A 24,890-nucleotide genomic window follows, 5' to 3' on the forward strand; every position below is an offset into this window, starting at 1 on the left:
TCAGTCACAAGGGGGCATTAGTTCAAGGTGAGGGGCAGGAGGTTTAGGGGGGATGTGAGGAGAAACTTTTTTACCCAGAGGGTGGTGACGGTTTAGAATGCACTGCCCGTGAGAGTGGTGGAGTCAGGTTGCCTCACATCCTTTATAAAGTACCTGGATGAGCACTTGGCATGTCATAACATCCAAGGCTATAGTCCAAGTGCTGGTAAATGGGATTAGGTAGGTAGGTCAGGTCTTTCTCACGTGTCGGTGCAGACTCGATGGGCCGAAGGGCCTCTTCTGCACTGTGATTCTGTAAATGGGAGATTCTAAAAAAAAATTTGTGATACTGTCATGAACACTTTAGTTACAGAAAATGGTTCATCTTCAAGGACTAAAGACGTTCTGGATGAATGTGCTATTCCTGGAGAAAGCAAGAAAGGGAAATTAAGCAGTTGGGAAAAAAAAACTGTAAACCTCTTGACCCAGGTGAACTGTGTACAAAGGGGTCACATGGGTTTTATGGCTCTGGAAGACTGTGTTTTAAGAGTGGGTTTTGGTTTTGCTTTGAGGAGAAAGAGATTAATTGCTTGAGAAGGAAGACAGCAGCCTTTTTTGCAGTCCGTAGCCAGAAGCGAATACAAGCTGCTCCCACTCTACGTGCTTGGGTATAGAGTGCCTGCGAGTGGTCCTCTAGCCTGCCTGAAAAGCAGTGCCAGGGTCATTGATTGTTTCGCAGATCAGTGCTGAGACCCCAACTCTATCACACAGATGTCATTTCAAGGATTCCACCATCTATCCTTTGCCTTTGGACTATTTGACTTTTAACCTTTGGCAGAATTCCTCCATTTTTTTTGCGTGTGCGAGAGATTTAGGGTATCTCGAAAGAGTAATTGATATAATTTCATATTCCATATTGTATGTTGATAAGTTTGCTTTTCTATTTGACAAATCTAGTTTTGTTGTTTATTGAAAGAAACCTGGTTGAAGTCTCTTTTATTCTGGGTATCAGTAATGAAGGTAAACAATTCACCACATAAATTAGACCCTTTGGTATGAGTTGTGGTGTAATGGGGCTAGATCAATTGTGCACTCCTCCCTTCCCAGCTGTAACAATGCAGGAACCTCTTTATGTCCCTAAGAGGCAAGAGATCCGTGTTCCAGAGAAAATCATGAGCAACTAAAAAGGTAAGAGACAACGTTAAAGGTGAAAGAAAAAGCATTCAAAAATGCAAAAAAAAGTACAGATCTTGGCAAATTAGAAAAATATAAAGAACCACAAAGGGAAAAACAGATAGTAAGAATCACAAAAAGGGGATATGAAAAGAAACTTGAAGGAAAATCAAAATCAACACAAAATTTATAATCATATTAGGAGGAATAGGGTGGCCAGGAGCATTGTGTGCCCCAAGAAAACTGATTAAGGAGATGTTGTAGATGCAAATGAGAAAATGGAATAATACTTTGCATTAGTATTTACAGTAAAGGACACCACAAGAAAACTAATTATGAACCAGGGACAGGGACTGACCAAAGCTAACATAAGGAAATAATAATAATGGAGAAAACAATGGCACTGAAGATCCCCAGGACCAGATAGTTTCCCGTCCCAGAGTTGTAAAAGAAGTAGGTTAGAGCATTGCAGGTATCCTAACTGTAATCTTTCAAAGGCCCTTTGATTCATGAACTGTTCCATTAGATTGGTAACTTGTGCATGTGTACTATTCAAGAAAAGTGATAAAGGTAAACGAGGAAATTATAGACCAGTTACGCTAACATCTGTTGATGGGAATTTACTACAGTCTGTAATTAAGGATAGAGTGACTGAACATCTTGAAAATTTTCAGCTGATCAGAGAGAGCCAACATGGATTTTTAAAGAGTAGATCATGCCTGACGAGCCTGATTCAATTTTTTGAGGAGGTGGTTAAAGTAGTGGATGGGGATGCCTCTGGATATTATTTATATGGAATTACAAAATGAATTGATTAAAGTTCCTCTTAAGAGAGACTGCTAGATAAAATTGAAGCTCATGAACTCAAAGGCAAATTATTGACCTGGTTAGGAAATTGGCTGAGTGGCAGGAGACAGAGAGTAGAGTTATGTGCAGAAGCTCTAATTGCCAGAATCTGGTTAGTGGTGTCGAATAAGGATCTGTATTCGGGCCTCTACTATTCACCATATTTATCAACAACTTAGATAATGGATATAAAGCCTGATATACAAAATCTCCGATGACGAATATAGGCGGCATTGTAAGCCGTGTAGGTGGAAGCATAAAATTGCAAAGATGTATTAATAGATTGGCCAAAACTCTGGCAAATGGATTTTGATGTAGGCAAATATGATGTCTTTCATTTTGGACCTAGAAAGGATAAAACAGAGCACTTTTGAACAGTGAAAAGCTAATAACATGGGAGGTCCAAAGTGACCTGAGGGTTCATGCACAAAGATGGTTCAAATGTCATGAACTGGCACAGAAAATAATCAGAAAGGTGAATGGAATTCTTTCTACATAGAGAATACAAGGCGATAGAAGTTATGCCACTGGTATACATAGCACCAATTAGACCACACCTGGAGTACGGTTTTGAGCATCATACATTAGGAAGGATATATTGGCCCTGGAGAGAGTGTAGCCTGGATTAATCAGAATTATGTCTAAATTCCAAAGGGTTAAATGATGAGAGATTACACAAAACGAGGGGTGTTTTCTAAAAGGGGCGTAGCCTAAAAATTAGAGCCAGATTTTTCAGGAGTGTAATGAGGAAACACTTCTAGATTCAAAGGGTAGTTGAAGTTTGGAACAACCTTCCACAAATGGTAGTTAAGGTTAGATCAATTGTTAATTTTAAAACTGTAGTTGATAGATTTTTGTTAACAGGAGATATAAAGGAATACGGGACAACGGTGGACATTTAGAGTTAGGTTGTGGATCATCCATGATCTGATTGAATACCAAAGAGGCTTGAGAGGCAAAATTGCCTGCTCCTGTTCCTCCTTCAGGTTGCACCAGAATGCCTACCATTTCAATTCAAATTTTGGCCACCCCTCCTCATATCATCTTGTTATTCCCATTGTGTTTTCCTCATCAAAAGTGCTTTTGAATGTGTTACTATATGCGAGGCATTGTGTGTGTATTACCAAATTAGGTTTGAAGCTTTGAATCATTTCTTTTATTGAAAAACGTATGAATTTATGCCAAGTGATCTTCTGAAGTTCTGTATCAATTTCAGGCAGACATTTCTTACAACTTATATCCATGACTGGCTCCCCTGGTGGTTTCCAATGCATAATTGATCACAGCCTCTTCCTAGATAAATAGAAATAGCTGGCATCTGCCAAGCTTGAGGCATAAATCCTAGCAGGCTGCCTTGTTTTTACAATCATACAGTAATGCAGCACAGAAGGCAACCACTCAGCCTATTGTACCTGTGCCATAACCTATTTTGTAACTTATTAATACTCTTGTAACTCTTAGATGATATTTCTGTTTTGTTCTACTACCTTGCCATTACTCAGGCCATTGTATTTATGGGAAAGGAACGGTTGAGAGACTGAAAGCACATGCCAAATATTTAGAATATATCCAATGATCTAAACCATTTTGTACCCATTAGCTGTGTTGAGAGTCAATGTCACTTTCCAATCCATAGGTAGCTGCACGGACGAGCTGTTATGACCTGGAATGCACTGCCTGAAAGGTTGGTGGAAGCAAATTCAGTAGTAACTTTTAAAAGGAAATCAGATTTTTTTATTTGTTTGTGGTATGTGAGTGTCACTGGCGGGGCCAGCATTCTTGCTGCTGAGAGGATGGTGGTGATCTACTTTCTTGAACTGTTGCAGTCCATGTGATGTAGGTACACCCACAGTGTTGTTAGGGAGGGAGTTCCAGTATTTTACCCAGCGACTGTGAAGAAACCAAATTAGGATGGTGAGTGGCTTGAAGGGGAACTTACAGGTGGTGGTATTCCCAACTATCTTCTGTCCTTGTCCTTTTAGGTGGTAGAGGTTGCATGTTTGGAAGGTGATGCTGAAGGAGCCTTGGTGAGTTGCTGCTCACTAGTGTAGGAAGAATTTTCAGGGTTATGTGGAAAGAGTGGGTGATTGTGACTAATTTCAGACAGCCACAAAGGTATATTGAACTGAATGGTCATAGAAAGCTCTCAAAGCATTCAGTTGGAATATTTACTTTACAGTGCCATTTTTCATTGAAAAACAATCAAGAGTTAAAAGAAATTGCACCTAACTGCCGACTGGTTGCCTTGTTTCTCAAATGGAATTTGATGTTGATAATTAAGATACTGCATTGACTTTGTTGACACTGATAAACACATTCATTATCATTTTCATATCTCCCCAATCATCTTTCTTTTTGAAGTTGTATTATTACTTCTTTCTGTCAGTCATTGACCACCGTCTTTTTTTCAATTCATTCACAGGATGTGGGCTTCGCTGGCTGGGCCAGCATTTATTGCCCATCCCTAATTGCCCTTGAGAAGGTTGTGGTGAGCTGCCTCCTTGAACCGCTGTAGTCCATGTGATGTAGGTACACCCACAGTGCTATTAGGGAGGGGGGAGCCAGGATTTTGACCCAGCGACTGTGAAGGAATGGCGATATGTTTCCAAGTCAGGATGGCGAGTGACTTGGATAGGTGCTTGGTATTGCAGACTTGATGGGCTAAATCTTCCGCTGCTTTGGATGTGGTGTGGGGAGGCCAAGATAGAATCAGAAAGCCTTATTGAGAAGGCTCCCTGGTGAATTTTCCAGGGGTAAGTTGCCATGGAAAACAACAAACCACTCCATAGAGGTGGGCAGCCAAACGGTTGAATTAAGGCCTCTATCAAAGGCTATTATCCTATGCCAACAGAATTTCCTATTACTCGGCGGACCCACTGCCGAGTCCAGAGCCTAACATATACCTGGAGGCGGCCTCCTGGTGCAGGTCGAAGCGCCATCAGAACCTCCTCTCAAACCCCAGTGATGGAGCTACAAGACTAAACACACCTGTGATGCATTCCCCCTCCACACTGGTGACACTAAAACATCTCTGCCATTTTTAAAAAGTTTCCACAGCCATCCGAGAACACCTTCATTTTAAGCCTCCCTCAGCATCACCCACCTGTCCTGGTAGAGCTGCCCGTTGTCCAGTGCTGCAGACCTTCTGACTGGGCCACCTGCATCGCTGATCCACCCTCTCTCAATTGGATGGTGAATGCAGAGAGGTGGCCTGTTAATTGGCTTCCTCCACCCTGCCGAGATGTCAGAGGTCAGAGTATCAGCTTAATTGAGGTGGTAAGTGACCCATTACCATCCCTGACACAGGGAAAGTGCTGGAATCCATTATAAAGGAGTCTGAACAATGAACATAGAAAATCATAGTATGATCAGACAAACACAACACAATTTTATGAAAGGAAAATTGGGTTTGGAAAATTTATTAGTTTTTTTGAGGATGTAATTTTTAGGGTAGATAAAGAGAAGCCAGTGGAGGTGGTTTTGACTTCCAAGTGGATTTCAATAAGCCGCCACATTGAAGGTTAATTATATAAAACAAAGGCTCATGGAGTAGGGGTACGTTAGCATGGATGGAAGTTTGGTTAAGGGACATGAAGCAGCAATAGGGTTGAACGGTATTTTCGAAGTGTCAGGTTGTGACTAGTGGAGTGTTGCAAGAATCTATGCTGGGGCCTCAGCTATTTACAATCTATGTTCATGACTTAGACACATTCCTTTTGGTTTCTTCGTATAAGTTTGTTATTGATAAAAAGCTAGGTAGGAATAAAAGCTGTGAGGAGGACACAAAGAGGCAACAAAGAAATGCTGGCAGGATAAGTGAATGGGGAACAAGATGGCAAATAGAGTATAATGTGGGGAAGTTGTGAGGTTATTCACTTTATAGAAAAGCAGAATATTTTTCAAAAGGCATGAAAGTTTAAATGTTGATGTTTAGAGAGAATTGGGTATAATCGTACAAAAACAAAGTTTTGTTTGCAGGTACAGCATGCAATAGGAAGGCAAATGGCATGTTTACAATAAGGGGGTTGGAGTACAAGGACAAGGAGGTCTTGCTACAATTGTACAGGGCTTTGGTAAGAGCATGGCATGTTAGCCTTTGTTGCAAGGAGATTGATGTACAAGAACAAGGAAGTCCTGCCACAGTTGTACGGGGCTTTTGTGAGAACACACCTGGGATACTGTGCACAGTTTTGGTCTCCATAGCTTAAGAATGCTTACATTGGAGATATTACAGTGAAGGTTCACTAGATTGGCCCCTGGGATGAGAGGGTTGTCCTATGATGTAAGGCTGAGTCAACTGGGCCTACATTCTCTGGAGTTTAGAAAAATAAGAGGTGATCTCCTTCAAGCATACAAGATGGTTCGTATTCCCGACCAACAGGCTTGACAGGATAGACACTGAGAGGTTGATTTCCTGACTGGTGAATGTGGAAAATGGGGGCACAGCCTCAGGAAAAGGGGTTGACCATTTAGGACTGAGGTGGGAAATCTCTTCACCAAAGGATTGTTAATCTTTGAAATTGTCTATCCTAGAAGGTTGTGGGTGCTGTATTGTTGAATATATTCAAGGCTTAGATTGAAAGATTTTTAATCTCTCAGGGAATCTGGGGAGTGGGCGAGAAAGTGGAGTTGAGGCAGAAAATCAGCCATGGTCATATTGAACGGTAGAACAGGCTCGAAAAGCCACGTGGTCTATCCCTGTTCCTGTTTCTTATGTTCTTATTTATATTTATGTCAAGTAAAGTGAGTGAAAAATCAATTTTCTAAGCTTACATCTGTAGCAATTTCAAGCTAATTTTCTTGTGATTTAGTTGCATATTGAAGTTGTTGTAAATTGTTACTGCATTTTTATATTGTTGCTTTCACATTGATACTAATCAGTTGTGCATCCTTAAGAAAATTACAATGTAACTTGAGGGTCAGGGCAGCAGTCTGAGTCCCAAGAGCGCTGAAGTCACATGGTGGAAGACCAATTCTACTGGATAGTCCCAAGCACTTTGGGTTTTGCATCAGGTCTAATACAAGTCCACTGTACTGAAAAGCTGGGTTTTAAAACTACCCATTTCACTTTGTAACATTTTAACAGAGAATCTTCGCCCAACATTAGAAATTATCTTCTAAGAGAAAAATCTCTCAATCTCAGCCTTGAAATTATTCAACAATGCAGCACCCACAACCTTCTAGGGTAGACAGTTCCCAGAGAATGGAGCTTAACATTCATCTTCTGGATGAGGCGTTAAAATGAGGGCCTCGTCTGCCCTTTTGGCTGGATGTAAAAGATCTCTCACTGCTATTTTGAAGAAGACTTATCCCTGCTGTTCCGACCAATATTTATCCTTCAAATCAGCATTATAAAAGCAGATTACCTAGTCCCGTTATCACATTGCTGTTTACGGGAGCTGATGGTATAAATTAGCTGCTGTCAAACTGCAAGTTGCTGTGTGGGCAGATATACCATAGCTGCGACTCTAAGTTTGTGTGGCACCCACAAACGTGGGCCAGGATCTTTAGGTCGGTGAGCGGGGAGGCGGGGCATGGTCGCCGAAGCATAAAATGATGTGGGATGACGTCGGGTGGAACTCCCGATGTCACCCTGCGTCATTTCAATTTTCAGGTTGGCGGGGGCACAGCCGAATCAGCTGTGCACCTGCTGACGTGTCAATGGCCTATTGAGGCCATTTAAAAAGTAATTGACATAGTTAATGGACCTGCCTGTCCAACCTTAAGGTTGGCGGGCAGGCCGGGAGCCCTGGCGGGCTTCAGAAAAAGCAGGAAACCTCATCCATGGGCATGAAAATTTAATAAATGTTTGATGCCCCAACTCATTTGACAGTGACACATGAGGGGACATGTCATGGAAATTTTGTTTTGTGCACCATTACCATTTTTAAATTTGGCACCAATCTCCCTGAGGCAGCACTTAGCCTCAGGGAGATAAGTGTGCTCTTTCGTGCAGGCACACAAAAGAGCACACACACAGCTGAGGGAATCTCTCCCCCACCCCCCCCCCCCCCCAACCCCTCCCGCCCGCAGAGGGAGCGCATAGCGCTTTCTGGCAGACGTCATGCAGAATGGGCCTTAATTGGCCTGCCCGTGTAAAATGTCGCGTTCCCAATCAGGGGCGCCGATCGGAGGCACGCCTGCCCGTACTCGCTCCTGCACTAGCCCCCCCCGCCGGGGGGAAAATTCTTCCCATCGTTGCTGAAATCCCAGTTTAATCAGTCTAAGTCACAGGCTGGGACTTTTGGCTTCCCCCCCCACTTCCCACCCCTCCACGTGGCAGGCATCATGGTGGGAGCAGAAAATATCACGAGAGTGCAAGAATTGGTTTTACATCGGTGGGAAAACAGGTTGCAGTTGTCCACTCCTGACTTTAATGACAGTCGGTATTTCCCCCTGTGCCATGCCAGGAACCCAAATTTAATACATTGGAATGTTAAACATACTCACTGTAATGGCCGCTCGCTGGAATCACCGCACCCCCCGCCCCCCACCCCTACCCCACCACCGCCCCACACGCTGGATCAAAAGGGCACATCGGCATCTAATTAGACCGATCTCTTTCACAACCATTGTGATATGCACCTTGCAACCTGCACTTTGCCCATGATTCCGAGGCTTGTTCACATACCTTGCATTGCGCAGTGTTTGCGGCTTCTTGGACTCCGCGTCTGTCTTTGCAGGCATTACCTCTTCGCTTTCAGCAGCCTTTCACAGGCAGGGCCCTACCTACCAGACCAGCGGTAAGGTGGGGCTGGTGTGCAAGGTCTACACTGGGGGAGGGGAAGCGTGCACTTAGATACATGACAAGGACGGTGCGGATTGGAAGCATCTTCTGTGCCAGAGCGGGCAAGGGTGTCTTAGAGAGGGACATAAACAAGTTGAATATAGGAGGGTTGGTCAGTAAGTTCGCGGATGACATGAAAATTGGTGGGGCAGTAAATAGTGAGGAGGATAGCCTTCGATTACAGGAGGATATAGAGGGGCTAGTCAGATGGGCCGATCAGTGGCAAATGGAGTTTAATATGGTTAAGTGTGAGGTGATGCACTTGGGCAGGACAAACAAGGCACGGGAATACACGATGAATGGTAGGACCCTGGGAAGTACCGAGGATCAGAGGGACCTTGGTGTACATGTCTACTGGTCCTTTAAGGTAGCAGGACAGGTAGATAAGGTGGTTAAGAAGGCATATGGGATGCTTGCCTTTATTAGCTGAGGCATAGAATATAAGATCAGGGAGGTTATGCTGGAACTGTATAAAATGCTGGTTAGGCCACAGCTAGAGTATTGCATGCAGTTCTGGAATCCGCATTATAGGAAGAATGTGATTGCACTAGAGAGAGTGCAGAGGAGATTTACCAGGATGTTGCCTGGGCTGGAGAGTTTTAGTTATGAGGAAAGATTGGATAGACTGGGGTTATTTTCCCTGGAGCAGAGGGGTTGAAGGGGGACATGATTGAGGTGTATAAAATTAAGAGGTGCATAGATAGGGTAAACAGGATGGATTTTTTCCCTTTGGTGGAGGGATCAATAACCAGGGGGCATTGGTTTAAGGTAAGGGGCAGGAGATTTAGAGGGGATGTGAGGAAGAATCTTTTCACCCAGAGGGTGGTGGGAATCTGGAACTCACTGCCTGAAAAGGTGGTAGAGGCTGAAACCTTCATAATATTTAAGAAGCATTAATTAATTATGCACTTGCGATCCCATGGCATACAAGGCTACGGGCCTGGTGCTGGAAAATGGGATTAGAATAGTAAGGTACTTGTTTGACCAGTGCAGACTCAATGGGCCGAAGGGCCTTTTCCTGTGCTGTAGACCTCTATGACTTGGGGCCAGAATGGGAGGATGGCAGGTTGAAGAAGTGCTTCAGTTTACATTGCTAATCTTGGATAGACTGTCCTTGTCCCAGACCAGGGAGGCGGAGGGCATGTCAGTCAAGTGTCAGCTATGCACAGCAAGTTGTTTGTCAGAAAGTACTGCCTCTGCTAGTGTTGCTGCAGCATCCCTGTCACCAAGGCAGCCTAGTAGAGGCAGGAGCTGCTCTACGACCAGCAGTGGACTAATAGCCGTATGCCTTCAGTCTGATGAAGGTCCTCAAGGAGATCCACCTCCACAAACGGAACAACAAATTCTGTCACCTTGATAGTGATACTGAATGGTCACACTTGAGCCATGACAGCTGAAGATGTTCCACAGCTCTAACTCCATTTTGAGATCACCTAGACCTCTGTGCCCTTCTCGTCCATCACATTGACATATGGTGCACTCAGTTAGGGATGCGGGCTTGCGTTCAGCCTGGCCTTTGCATGGATTAGGACCACCTGAGGAACGCAAGTGTTCACACTGGCAGTCTGCCCTCATGGCCAGCCCTGGCCTTGTCAAATCCAAAACGCAAAGACACCATGAAGCCCTCAAGGTAATGCTTCGTTGATAATAAAGAGCTTCACTGCATAAATGCTCCTATCCATTGCTGCCCTCAGCATTGTCTAAAGCTACCACACATGATTCCAGAGCACGCTCAAAGGCTCCATTGACCGCAATACATTACCATTTGGATTTATCATCACTGACCTCAGTGAGGGGATGCTACGCAGAGCGTATGGCACGGTTCTGCATCCCTATATTGTAATGAGAGCCTTGTGGCTGCAATGCAGACAAGTACAAGGTGAGAAAGGCTGTAGGTTGTAGGGTTGAACACCAGCACAATAATGTGGCTTTGAGGGCCAGAGTTCCAGCACTTTAAGGTGGAAAGGTGCTCACACTTATCACTGAACTTAGCAGATACGCACTCAGAGAGTCGGCAATGTGCAAAGCAGACAGGAGCGCAAATGAACTCTGATTAAGGGCTCATAGATTGGATATCCTGCCAGATGACAGGGAGTAAATAGAAAGGGTAGTGAAGGGTATATGACCCTTCTCCATTTGTTTTCACATCTCTCCAAGGTCAGAAGACCTTAACCTTTCAATAATGGGGATGAACGAATGATCACCTTGGCCTCGATCTTAGAGTTAAGAATGAAAATGACATGACCCAGCAACACATCTGAATGAGCTTCCTTACACAAGCAGACTTGACATTAAGTTTGAGGCATCACTGCTGTCTGAAATGATCTGAGAGCATTATCTGTGGGGATATGGAAGATGACAACATCGACCAGAGGCACATGGTTGCTACATCTGCACTAAGTTGGGGAGGAGCCATGGAGGCACACCTGATGGACAACAACGCAGCTCATCATAAAGAGGAGGCATACACAAGAGATGTGAAATGGGTGCGAATCTATTTACATTGGTGAAATGTTAACACCCGTGCCACTGCTGTGCTCCTAATATTTCTTAACTTTCCTAACCCTACCACAATGTCTTGTTGCACCCGCAACATCCACAGTGGAGGTGGACGCAGCTGGCTGACTGCTACACTCCAGCATTTACCATCGGCTGTGCCATAACGTAGTTGGGGGCTCTTTGCGGAATATATTTCTAATTATTTGATTGGGTTGGAGTTGTTTTTTTTCTTATTCATTCATGGGATGAGGGCTTTGCTGGCTGGGCCAGCATTTATTGCCCATCCCTAATTGGCCTTGAGAAAGTGATGGTGAGCTGCTTTCTTGAACCACTGCTGTTTATGTGGTGTAGGTACACCTACAGTGCTGTTAGGAAGGGAGTTCCAGGATTTTGACCCAGCGACAATGAAGTAACGGTGATATATTTCCAAGTCAGGATGGTGAGTGACTTAGAGCGGAACTTCCAGGTGGTGGTGTTCCCATCTATCTGCTGCCCTTGTCCTTCTAGATGATAGTGGTCGTGGGTTTAGAAGGTGTTGTTGAAAGAGCCTTGCTGAAATCCTGCAGTGCATCATGTAGGTGGTACACACTGCTGCTACCGTGCGATGGTGGTGGAGGAAGTGAATGTTTGTGGATGTGGTGCCAGTCAAGCAGGCTGCTTTGTCCTGGATGGTGTCAAGCTTCTTGAGTGATGTGGGAGTTGCACTCATCCAGGCAAGTGAGGAGTATTCCATCACGCTCTTGACTTTTGCCTTGTAGAAGGTGGACAGGTTTGGGGAGTCAGGAGGTGGGTTACTCATTGCAGCCTCTGACCTGCTCTTATAGCCACAGAATTTATATGGCTAGTCCAGTACAATTCTAGTCAATGGTAACCCCCAGGATGTTGATAGTGGGGGATTCATTGATGGTAATGAGAGACAATATAAAATAAAGAGTACAGCTCTAAAGAGGTGGAGCAGCAGGAGGACCTGGATGTATGTGTGCATAAGTCATTGAAGGTGGCAGGGCGGAATGAGAGCGTGGTTAATAAAGCATGCATTATCCTCGGCCTTATTGATAGGGACATAGAGTTCAAGAACAAGGAGACAACGTTGAACTTGTATAAGATATGACTTCGGCTTCAGCTGGAGTATTGTGCCCAGTTCTGGGCACCAGACTTTAGCAAGGAACTGAAGGCATTGGAGAGAGTGCTAAAAAGATTTATGTGAATGGCTCTAGAAATGAGGAACTTCAGTTATGAAGATAGCTTGGAGAAGTTAGGATTTTTTTTTTTGGAGCAGTGAAGGCTGAGAGGAGTTTTGACACAGGGGGAGGTGGTGGCGTAGTGTATTTTTTATTCATTCTTGCGATGTGGGCTTCACTGGCTGGGTCAGCATTTATTGCCCATCCCTAGATGGCCTTGGGAAAGTGGTGGTGAGCTGTCTTCTTGAACTGCAGCAGTCTATGTGGTGTAGGTACACCCACAATGCTGTTAGGGAGGGAGTTCCAGGATTTTGACCCAGTGACAGTGAAGGAACGGTGATATATTTCCAAGTCAAGACGGTGAGTTACTTGGAGGGGAACCACCAAATAGTGTTGTTCCCATCTATCTGTTGCCCTTGTCCTTCTAGGTGGTAGTGGTCGTGGCTTTGGAAGGTGCTGCTTAAGGAGCCTTGGTGAATCCCTGCAGTGCATCTTATAGATGGTACACACTGCTGCTACAGTGTGTTGGTGGTGGAGAAAGTGAATATTTGTGGATGTGGTGCCAATCAAGCAGGCTGCTTTGTCCTGGATGATGTCAAGCTTCTTGAGTGTTGTTGGAGCTGCACTCATCCAGGCAAGTGGGGAGTATTCCATCACATTCCTGACTCATACTTTGTGGATGGTGGACAGGCTTTGGGGTGTCAGGAGGTGAGTTACTCGTCACATGATTCCTAGCCTCTGACCTTCTCTTGTAGCCACAGTATTTATATGGCTAGTCCAGTTCAGTGTTTGACCAATGGTAACCCTCAGGATGTTGATAATGGGGGATTCAGTGATGGTAATGCCATTGAACATCAAGGGGCGATGGTTGGATTCTCTCTTGCTGGAGATGGCCATTGCCTGACACTTGTGTGGCACGAATGTTACTTGCCACTTGTCAGCCCAAGCCTGGATATTGTCCAGGTCGTGCTGCATTTGGACATGGACTGCTTCAGTATCTGGGGAGTCACCAATGGTGCTGAACATTGTGCAATCATAGGCGAACATCCCCACTTTTGACCTTATTATGGAAGGAAGGTCATTGATGAAGCATCTGAAGATGGTTGAGCCGAGGACATTACCCTGAGGAACTGCGCAGTGATATCCTGGAGCTGAGATGACACTGGACTAGTAATCCAGAGACTCGTGGTAATGCATTGGGGAGCCAGATTTGAATCCCACCATGACAGATGGTGAAATTTGAATTTGGTCAATAAAAATCTGGCATTAATGATGACCATGAAACCATTGATTGTTGTAAAAACCCATCTAGTTCAGTAATGTGTTTTTGGGAAGGAAATCTTCTGTCCTTACCTGGTCTGGCCTACATGTGAAATGGCCTACACTGAAATGGCCTAGCAAGCCACTCTGTTGTATCAAACCGCTAGAAAGTTGATAAGGCCCTAACAGCACTGTGGGTGTACCTACAACATGGAGTTCAGTGGTTCAAGAAGGCAGCTCACCACTGCCTGCTCAAGGGCAATAAATGCTGGCCTAGCCAGTGATGTCCACATCCCATGAATAAGTTAAAAAAAATTCAAAGTCACGAACAGTCGAGTCAGAAAAGATAGAGAGAAACCGTTCCCACTTATGCGAGGATTAAGGATGAGAGGGCATGGGTATTAAAGTAATTTGCAAAAGGAGCAAAAGTGCAAAAAAGAAGTTTTCATGCAGCCAGTGGCTAAGGTCTGGAATGTATTGCCTGAGAGTACGGTGGAGGGAGGTTCAATTGAGGCATTCAAAGGGGAATTACACTGTTATTTGAAAAGGAACAATGTGCAGGGTTAAGGGGAGAAAGCAGGAGAATGGCACTAAGCGAATTGCTCATTTGGAGAGCTGGCGCAGACACGAAGGACCAAATGGCCTCCTCCTGCAGTGCAACAATTCTGTGGTCAGTAATGATAATCAAAGTCTTAAGTGAGTTGTTATGATCAGGAATGCCCTGCTTGAAAGAGTGTTGTAAACCGGCCCAGTAGTAACTTTCGAAATGGAATTGGATAAATGCTTCAAGGAATAATTTGCAGAATATGGGGAAAGAGCACTAATTGGAAAGAGGAACTAATTGATAGTTCTTCCAAAGCACTGGCACAGGCAGAATGGACCAAGTGGCCTCCAGTGCTGTATGATTCTATGAAGTGTGAGGTCATGCCACTTTGGCAGGAAGAACAAGGGAAGGCAATATAACTTAAAGGGTACAATTCTAAAGGGGTCGGAACAGCAAGATATGGGGCAGAATTTTGCCCTCATCAGGCGGGCACGGCGGGCGGGCCCAGGAACAGATGTGAAGCCGAACGCCACCAACAATTTCACGCTGGCTGCCCAATTAACGGCCAGCCAGCATGAAATGCGCGCTGCAGGACTCAGTGCTGCCATGTTGGGAGCGGGAGGAGCGCGAGCGCTGGTGAGCACGCAGGTACTGCGCAGTAATAGCTCCCTGAGGCACAGAGCTGCCTCAGGGAGCTGAAGATTTTTGACCATAAAAATAAAGCTATTTAAAATCATGAAAACATGTCTCCCCCCAACCCCCCCATGTGACTGTCACATGAGCAGGGATATCTTAACTAGGAACGTTAAAAAATTTTTTTTTAAAATCACTGGTCGAAACTTCAACCCGCCCGTGAATGCAGATGCGCCAAAAATGCAAAAGCCGCTTGGCTTTCTCGCCCACCTGACAACCAAATGGTTGGACGGCCAGCAAATAATTCAACTCAATTAATTGATTAAGGGCCTTAACAGGCAGCCTGATGTCAACAGGTGCACTGCCGACACGGCATGCCCGCCGACTGAAATATTGCACGTCATTTTACACTTGCTTGGGGTTGGGCACCTGCCCGCTTGATGAGAGAAAGATTCTGCCCATGGGGGTACAAACTGAAGGTAGAAGGCAGGTGGAGAAATTATTAAAAAGGCATACGGGATGCTAGGCTTCAAAAATAGAGCATAGAGGATAAAGAAAAGGAAGCTCAGATGAACAATTATAAAACACTATTGTAAAACACAGTTCAGCCCCAACTGGAGTATTGTGTCAAATTTGGGACACCATACTTCAGGAAAGCTGTGAAGGCTTTAGAGTGGGCGGAGGAAAGATTGATGAGAATGGTTGCAGGGCTAAGATGACTTCAGTTACATGGATAGATTAGGTCAGATGACCTCCTGTGCTGTGACTATTCTATGAACAGTTCCTGAAGCTTCAGCACAAACATTAGGTTAATATATTGGGGTGGGTGAGGGGGGGGGAAACTTCTGGAATTACAAATTCAAAGCTGACCTCATTCCTCCACATAATAATGCTTTCAATATAATAGCGATAGGCAATATTAATTGTTCACTGACGTCCACCCCCATGTAGAATAAGTCCAATAAAATAACAGTGTGGTATCCTTTATTATTGGTTTAATCGCTTTTCATTACTCTGTAGATTATCTAGATATTTCCACAAGGAGCTAAACAAATATATTCCTGCCTTTTAATAAGACGATAATGTGTAAAATCATTTCTGTTTCCTGGAGGTGGGAAATTACATTGTTTGCTATAAGTTCAGTTAAGCAATGATTGTGTTTTCAATGACATTTCGATAGTTGTAAGAGTGATGAGGTTAGTGATTATATTGACATAGTGTGAAGCAGTCCTGAAGCAGATAACCTTTAATAAATGTGAACAGATTAATTCAAATTGGGGAACTTGCTAAAATTGACTATTCTTTGCAATGAAGGTGATTTTCCGCTTTAAATTTGATATGTTCCAGTTGAGTCACTGTTCTATAACTTTCAATAGCTCAAAATGTGATTTTAGGCATATGTTGAGAAACATTCCTCATCCTCCAGATTGCATGCCCTAATTGGGCATTGGTGACCACAGACTTCCATTGGATTGACCCATGATTATGCTTGCTAAAGTGCTGGAGTGGTTTGCCATTGCCTTCTGCAGTATGGCTGACTAGGAAACTGTCCCATTCGTACTGCCTGTCATTAGGTTTATTGGAAGGATTTACAGGCTGATAATCCATCTGTTTGGCCACCTTGTGAATGCACCTTCCATGATCATCAAGTCCTGAAGTGAGACTCAAACCCAATGCTCCTGGCCTAGAGGCAGGGTCACTGCCACTATGCCACAAGACCTCCTGGGAAACATCACTGAAGTACAAGACAGAATAAACAGCACAGAAGCAAGCCATTCAGCCCAACTAGTCCATGCCAGCATTATACTCCACACAAACTCCTCCCATTCTTCCTCATTTGACTCTATCGGCATAACACTCTTATTTCCTTCTCCCTCATCTGCGTTTATAGCTTCCCCTTCTACTTTCACTTATAAAGACCCCTATTCAGTTACCCTTCAGCCTTCTATTTTCAAAAGCAAAGAGACCCATCCTGTTCTTCATTTCTTGATGGATATAATCTTGCAGTTCTTGCATCATCCTTGTGTATCTTTTTTTGCACCCTCTCCAGTGCCTCTCCATCCTTTTGATAATATTGTGGCCAGAACTGCATGCAGTACTCGTAAGTGTGGTCTAACCAAGGTTCCATACAGTTTTAGGATAATGTCTCTACTTTTCAATTCTGTCTCTTTAGAAGTAAACCCTAGTGTTTGGTTTGCTTTTTATAGCTTTATTAACCTGTGTCACAACTCTTACTGATTTGTATATTTATACTCCCAGCTCCTATACCCCATTTCAACTCTTATTTTCCAAGTGTTACTGACCTCCTCATTTTTTTTTACCAAAATGTACCACCTCATACTTAGCTGTGTTAAAATCAGTTATATGCTACAAGTTTATTAATGTCTTTTAATTTATTCCAGTCCTCCTCAGTGTTATCTATTCTGCTTCATGCGTCTACCAAATACAGTCCGCAAGTTTAGAAATTGAGTTTCTGATTCCAAAGTTCAGATTGTTAATATGATCCTTGTGGAGCCAATGTTGTTTTTGTACTTTCATACTTTTCTCTTGGAGAACAGAGTGAAGTGATAGATTAACAGTCTTGACAGGCCGCGATGCATAAGCTCCTTCTATGGCCGTAACCATTTTCATGTAAACTGATAGAGTGATTAGCTCTTTAGAAAAAGAGAGTTTTCCGGGCCCTCATAAGCTATATGATGTTAGGACAACTTATTGAATGAGCAGAACCTAGTCACATGACCACCTGCTTGTAAAGATTACACGAAGCTAAAATTAGTAACAATACAGGAATTGTTTATTTCAAGTAGCATCATAGTCTTCACATTTAATGCTCATGATTTATGCCATTTCGAACTTTCTTCAGAGTCCTTTGTTGATATGTGTAATATTTCTTGTCCCGTGTAAGCCTATCCCATTGAATGTCAGCCCAGATTTCTGAGCCAGAGCTCTGTTTGGCAGGGCTGTCTGGGGCGGGGTTCAAACCCTGCACCTCCTGGCTCAAGCAGGGAATACCACCACCAAACCAAAGGCTTACACTGGACAAGAAATAGTACGTATATTAACAAAGGACTCGGAAGTAAGAAAGATTGAAATGGCATAAATCATGAGCACAAAAGTGTGAAGAGTATGATGCTCCTTGAAATAAACAATTCCTGAATTGTTACTAATTTTAGCTTCGCACAACCTTTATAAGCAGGTAGTCATGTTCTCATTCAATAGGTTGCCCTACTATCAAACTATAATCAGATGCTATGGCCATATTGGTAGATTAACAGCACTTTTTACATGTAATTTGGAGAAATGTAAACTCCCAACCTGTAAGCAACTGACTGAATATAAACTATCGTAAACAGCTTAATGGGATTTCCACAGCTTCTTTCCCCAGACAATTATCTTGTGAGACCAGAAGTGATGAGGAAACTGTGGGAGGAATGTTGTTTTGCATTGGAGATCTGGGCTGCTGTCTGTCTCTTTTTCGGGAAGGCCTACTGACTTACAAGCCAATCAGGCAGTGGCAATGCCACTGGGCCTTCCCCTGGAATCAAGACCTGGGGAGGGTTGTGGGGGGGAGATCTTGCCTACCAAGAGCTGCTGGCCAATCAGAGGTCGGCAATTCATGTGCTCAGCAGCACCACAGGAGAGCCAGTGGTTGTTGCTGGTCAGCAGCTACTGGAGTCCCAGGATCGTGGAGCAACCCAGGCTACAGGTAAGTAATGGATGGGTTCATGGATAGGGGGTTGCGGAGAGAGAGGGTGTAGGCTGTTGTCAGTTGGGTAGGTTATATCTCTCAGCGGACCCTCCTTCTGATGTTGAGCCCCTTGATCAGGCACTGAGCGTCTTTGATCGAGAGAGCCCTGTGGAGGTGCTAAGTCAGCTGCACGGTTTTAGCTGCTGCGCGCGCAGCATGACAACAGGCCTGCCTGCAGCTGGGTTAATACCAGCGGCGGTGGGCTGAGGCCCTTAAGCGGTCATTAATTGGCCACTTAAGGATCTTAATAGGTGGCGGGGTGGGAAGGTGGACCATTGGCCTTCCAGCCCAGCCCACTCCTATGAGTGTAAAATCCTCCCTCCCAGCTCTTCCTTTGAGCTCTGTCCATCCAATGTTTAATGCCCAGACAGTAATCTATCTGCTTGCAGCTTAATAGTTTGACAATATTGCTGGAGGAAAAGCTGCCTTTGGAAATTGCAGAATGCATCACGCACAATTTACTTACTACACTGCGTTTATCTTGGCATTTTTAGTTTGTGGCTTTTACTGTAAAAAATGTGTGCATTTTGTTGGAGCTGCACATCAGACCTCAGCTCGTGACAAATCGAGTAGTAGGACAAAAGTTCAAATGCTTGAGTTCCTGATTTCAACAAATTTGCTGTGGGATGATGTTCAGAAACCAGGAGTGTTCCCACTGGGAAGGGGGTAAATTGAGAGAGAGAGAGTTATCGACAGATTGTTCTTAATTACTTGCTGCAAGCTAGTCCAATAGTTTGAAGACTGAGAGCCTAGAAGCGAGTTTGCTTCGAGGCTAGAGGAAATGCATTGCCTAGGGTGTCAGAGGAAAGAAAAATTTAAAAGGATAAAGTACCGTGAAGAAAATGGATTTTCTCTGTATGGGATTTGTTCAGCTTCGCTGATGCATACGTCTTTCATCTCAAATTTGTTTTTCCATTGTTTAATAAAATTCCTGTGATTTTTTTTTTACTTATTTTTCCTCGACTGATAAGTCAAAGTTGAGAAACATTTAAAGAATTTTTTTTTAGCTGTCTGAGTTTTGCGATGATGATTACTGTAGGAAGCCATTTAACCATTCAAGCAGTATCTCAAAAAAAAAACAGAAGAACTAGGCTAGTGAAAATGAACTCAGCATGAAGCCTTGAATGAGAGTGTTGAGAAGGAGCTTGTCTTTGTGTGTTTGTTTGTATTTTCCAAGGTGCCATGGTGGGCGAAAAGTCCAAAATTGTTACAGAGGAACTTGACATTAGTGTCAAACTTTTCTGGCCTATTAGACGTAAAAGCAGAAAATTCACAGTAGGCTATTAACATCTGTAGAGGGAAAAAAAATAGGTTATTGTTTTGGATAGAACCCTTCTTTAGAACAGTAGAATCACTAGACGGATTCTTCTCACCTTACTCTCTGCCGGAACAGTGGGACCGTTCTCAGTTTGGGAACTTGTGTCCCTTGCCGTTGCTCTTTCTCATCCCTCCTCTCAGTTCCCTGATCAATCAGGGAAGGGCAGGATGACACACCTAAAGCAGCGATGAAGGATCTCTATTTAAAGGGACCCTGGCAGAACTCTCAATGGTAGCATTTGTCTGCACTTGTACTTTGCACATCTGCACTTGTCTGCCCAATCCACCAATGTGTCTATTTCCATTTGGAGTTCAAGACTATCCACATCACAGTTGACAACATTTCCAATCTTTCTATCATCTGCAAATTTTGAAATCATGCCCTGCACATCACAGTCCAGGTCATTAATATACATCAGGAAGAGCAAGGGTCCCAACACTGACCCCTGAGGAACTCCACTACAAACCTTCCTCCAATCTGAAAAACAACCATTTATCAGTACTCTCCGTTTTTTGTCACTCAGCCAATTTCTTAACCAAGTGCCTACTTTCCCCTTTATCCCATGACCTAGAATTTTGCTCACAAGTCTGTTATGTGGCACTGTATCAAATGCATTTTAAAAACCCATATACACTGCATCAGCATTTCCCTTATCAACCTTCTCTGTTAACTCCTCAAAAAACTCATGCAAGTTAGTTAAATGTAATTTTCCCCAAATGAATCCATGCTGGCTTTCCATAATTGTCTCACTGTTCCGTCACTCCTTCTGGGTCAAAATCCTGAAACACCCTCGCTAACAGCATTGTGGGCATATCTACACCACATAGACTGCAGCACTTCAAGGTGGCATTGCACCACAGCCTTCTCTAGGGCAGTTAGGGAAGGACAATAAAAATGCTGGTGTAGCCAGCGATCCCCACATCCTGTGAAAGAATAAAAAAAACTTCATGAGCCTCATCTCTTTCAAAGAGGGAATCCAATTTCACCAGCACTCTGCTGTGGTTAACACAGATACAATCCTTTTGCTCTGCTTGGCTTAGCAGCACCTTTTTTCTGGCTTTTTCCCCAAATTGCTCTCTCAGTGCCTCTGAGAGTCTGTGTGTAGCAAGACCTGCTTGTGCAGGCTCTGTGTCCAGGTGCCCAATCATCTTCAGCTGCTTCATCAATTGTCTTCCTTCCATCATAAGGTCAGAATTGGGGATGTTCGCTGATGATTGCTCAATGTTCACCATTCGCGACTCCTCAGATACTGAAGCAGTCCATGTCCAAATGCAACAAGACCTGAACAATATCCAGGCTTGGGCTGACAAGTGGCAAGTAAAATTTGCGCCACACAGTGCCAGGCAATGACTATCTCCAACAAGAGAGAATCTAACCATCACCCCTTGACATTCAATGGCATTACCGTTGCTGAATCACCCACTACCAACATCTTGCGGTTAACATTGACCAGAAACTGAACCGGACTAGCCATGTAAATATATGTTGTGACAAGAGCAGGTCAGAGGCTAGGAATCCTGCAGTGAGTGACTCGCCTCCTGACTCCCCAAAGCCTGTCCACCATCTACAAGGCACACGACAGGAGTGTGATGGAATACGCTCACTGGCCTGGATGAGTGCAGCTCCGACAACACTCAAGAAGTCCGACACCATCCAGGACAAAGCAGCCCACTTGATTGGCACCACATTCACAAACATTCACTCACTCTACCACCGATGCACCGTGGTTGCAGTGTGTAACATCTACAAGATGCACTGCGGAAACTCACCAAGGCTCCTCACAGCACCTTCCAAAACCATGACCGCTACCATCTAGAAGGACAAGGGCAGCAAATGGATGGGAATACCGCCACCTGGAAGTTCCCCTCCAAGCCACGCAGCATCCTGACTTGGAAATATATTGCTGTTCCTTCACTGTTACTGGGTCAAAATCCTGGCGCTCCCTCCCTAACTGCACTGTGAATGTACACCTACGCCACCTAGACTGCAGCGGTTCAAGAAGGCAGCTCACCACCACCTTCTGAAGGGCAATTAGGGATGGGCAATAAATGCTGGCCTAGCCAGGGACACCCACATCCCATGAATGAATAAAAAAAAGTTCAGACCTGGCTCTGTGTTTCCCATGACCACCGGGTCATCTGTCCCTTGTCAGATTTCCTAGGAGTTCACACCTTCTATTCCAGGTCATTCTGCCTCACATTAAATTAAAAGAGATAGTTTAAAATGTAACCATTCTTCGGCCCATCGAGTCTGCTCCACCAACCAATAAGACCATGGCTGATCTGATAATCCTCAATTCCACTTTTTTGCCTTTCCCCCATAACTCTTGATTTCCTTACTGATTAAAAATCTGCCTGTCCCAGCCTTGAATATACTTAATGACCCAGCCTCTACAGCCCTCTGCAGTAAAGAATTCCACAGATTCACTACCCTCTGAGAGAAGAAATTTCTTCTCATCTCTGTCTTAAATGGGCGACCCCTTACTCTGAGCTTATGCCCTCTAGTCCTAGACTCTCCTGCAAGGGGAAACAACGTCACAGCATCTACCCTGTCAAACCCCCTAAGAATCTTGCATGTTTCAATAAGGTCACCTCTCATTTCCCTAAATTCCAATGAGTACACGCCCAACCTACTCAACCTCTCCTCATAAGAAAATCCTTCGATGCCTGGGATTAACCTCGTGAACCTTCTCTGGACTGCCTCCAATGTCAGTATATCTTTACTTAGATAAATTCTACATATTACATTGTCAACATTTTAACCAGTAACTTACTATATCTATACTACAAATATCCCTCCTTTTCTTTTTGTCACCATTGTACAGCTTGTCTTGGTAACGTTAGAATACTTAACCCATAACAACCAATCGCATGTGACAATTAAGATTTAAAGTCCAGTTTGCGTGAGTTCTTATGTGTCCCAACTCTCTTGCAAATGAGAATTCCTTTTATGACTGGTCATTTCACTCTCTTTCAATCTGCGCAAAATATCTATTACTTCATTTTATGTAGGCTGCACAGCTTTTCCATGTCTTAGTTAAGATTTCAGGGTTTCGAAGTGTAAAACCATTCTAATTAAAATCGCTCAGTTCCGAATTCTTAATTTCTAACACCAGGGTCCCTGACCTAACAAGGTATGAATAACCAGTATTTATGTATCAAGTAGAGTTGATTAAGCAAGATTTTAAAAAATATTTAACAAAAAACAGTGAAGACAACATGGAAGTTCCTCATCCCTCAAGTTACTAGGATTCTTTAAGCATTGCCAGCACAGCTGATGACTTTCTCTTTTTCTATCCCTGAAGTGATGTTGAACTGTGTCCAGAAGAATCACACCCCAGAAACCATGGTAACAGTGTGCCAACAAAGAATCCGATTTTCCAACTTTTATCCCTACTTCTCATTATTCCTGAATCCCTTATTTGGAAATAGTCCAAACTCACCTATTCCATTGGGGTGAATCATCTAGTGTCATCCTACCTCTGTAACTAGAGTTATGTAGACTAAAGACACAGGTTCATCCTTTGTTTCCTGGGGCCTTAGAGTTTACATTCCATTGTGAACAAATAACACATTTCCTTTAGATACAGAGCAGCTACACCAATGTCACATCCTCTTGTCAACAGTACACCTGTCGTAAACATTCACACCAATGTACTCCAGCCCATTCCCACAAATACTAAAGCCATTAAGAACAAATGATAAGTACATTCCCTACCATAATGCTGGAGAGGAAAGAAAAGTTTCCCTCTAATACAGATGTTCTGCCCTGTAGATATGGTTAATTAATTAAATCAATGCTTGGGTTTTGTTTAAAGATAGTGTCATCCTAAGTTCCAGCTACTTTTCAGCCATTCTTCAAACATAGAACTGCTGAATCTCAGGCAACTCAGTCATAAAACCAGATAGTATAGTTCCTCATAAGAAACAGCTGCCATCCTGTAAAGTATCCCGGCTGCCTTGGCTGCCCATTGTCTCACTGACAGAAATTCCAACGGAACTATTTAATTTAAAAAGCGGTTAAAGAATAAAATCTATAGATGTTGCAAACCAACAACAAACCCTAAAAATTAGTACTATTATCAAAATCTTACATTAGGTTAAAAGAATATACCTTGATTTTGCATCCCTCAGGTTGCTTCTTAAAATCTGTATTGAATTGTGCACATTCTGGATCCTGAGATTGTATTTGCAGTGGGCCCAGTAGTTTCAGAATTGGTTTGGTTTGGTTAACTTTATCAAGAACAACCCTGTTGATTACTGGAAGATCAACTGGCTTCTGCATGTTGGCAGCTGTGAACTGTAATCCAATGAGAAATCCCTATCATTGCATTTCTTTTTCACTTTTCAAAACAGGTTCTTGAACCACTCTGTTCTGGTTTTAACTCCCGATGCAATTTTCTTCCACATCATGGCTGCATGGTGGACAAGTCTAGGAACTGAATATTTAACGATATTTGACGTTTAGGAAGGACAGGCAAGAAGGGAAAGGAGGTGGGGTTGTGCTGATAATAAGGGATGGGACCAGTGCATTAGTAAGGGAGGATCTTGGATCGGAAGAACAATGTGTGTGATTTGTTTGGGTGGAACTAATAGACAGCAAAGGGCAGCAGACATTGGTTGGAGTTGTTTATAGGCCACCAAACAGTAGTGGTAATGTGGAGCATGGTATTAATCAGGAGATGAGAGACACATGTAGCATGGGCAACACCCATAATCATGGGTGACTTCAATCTGCATATAGGCTGTGTAAACCAATTGAGCGCTAGAGCACTAATGATGTGGAAGACACATTTCTGGTGTATGTTAGGAATGGTTTTCTAAAGCAGTATGTTGAGGAGCTGACTAGAGGACAAGCTATTTTAGCTCTAATGTTATGTAATGAAAAAAGGCTAATTAATAATCTTGTTGTAAAAGAACCTT

Source organism: Carcharodon carcharias, chromosome 3 (genome assembly GCF_017639515.1).
Source record: "Carcharodon carcharias isolate sCarCar2 chromosome 3, sCarCar2.pri, whole genome shotgun sequence".
Lineage (NCBI taxonomy): Eukaryota > Metazoa > Chordata > Chondrichthyes > Lamniformes > Lamnidae > Carcharodon > Carcharodon carcharias.